This window comes from Rhinopithecus bieti, unplaced genomic scaffold (genome assembly GCF_001698545.2).
Source record: "Rhinopithecus bieti isolate Rb0 unplaced genomic scaffold, ASM169854v2 scaffold_16942, whole genome shotgun sequence".
Classification (NCBI taxonomy): Eukaryota; Metazoa; Chordata; class Mammalia; order Primates; family Cercopithecidae; genus Rhinopithecus; species Rhinopithecus bieti.
Window position 1 is genome coordinate 1 of NW_016848756.1, and position 855 is coordinate 855.

The 855-nt window shown below is 42.5% G+C and overlaps 1 pseudogene; it reads right to left on the minus strand.

The window, feature by feature from the left end:
* Window positions 1-50: 50 nt before the first annotated feature.
* LOC108525193 (zinc finger protein 563-like) lies at window positions 51-453 on the minus strand (annotated as a pseudogene).
* Window positions 454-855: the final 402 nt, after the last annotated feature.

Genomic DNA, 855 nt, shown 5'->3' on the forward strand with positions numbered 1-855 from the left:
GTGCATACGCAATAAACTGGGCCAAAAAAAAGCTTTCCCACACAACTTACATTTATAAGGTCTGTTTCCATCTTGCACTACCATGTGTCTTCGAAGGTTTCTACGAGAACTGAAGGTTTTCCACATTCCTTACACTCATAGCGTTTCTTTCCAGTGTGAGGCCTTCCACATGACTGAAAGGAGTGATGATAACTGAAGGCTTTCCCATGTTGTTTATGTGTATGTGGCTTCTCGCCATATTCCTGATAGTCACATGGTTTGTATCCAGCATCAACTCTGATGTGGCTATTAAGGGATAAATGACCCATTATGACTTCTTCACACTCGGTGCTTTGACATGGATCTTCTCCAGGACAAATGCTGTTGTTCACAATACTACCTCGAATCAGGCTAAATGTTTCTCCACATTGACTACTGTCTTTACTTTCACTGAATCTCTCTACCATATGACATCTATAAAAAAATGAGAAGTACGTTACTAAATAGTTGTTTCTAAATGATTTTATGTGTATTAATAGGTATCAGATGTACTTTTTCTTTCTTTTTTTTTTTTTCCCTGAGATGGAGTCTTGCTCTGTTACCCAGGCTAGAGTGCAGTGGCACGATCTCGGCTCACTGCAACCTCTTCCTCCCGGGTTCAAGCAATTCTCCTGCCTCAACCTCCCAAGTAGCTGGGATTAGAGGCGCACGCCACCATGCCCAGCTAATTTTGTATTTTTAGTAGAGATGGGGTTTCACTATGTTGACCAAGCTGTTCTCAAACTCCTGACCTCGTGACCCACCTGCCTTGGCCTCCCAAAGTGCTGGGATTACAGACGTGAGTCACTGCACCTGGTCAGATATACCTTTTATTTT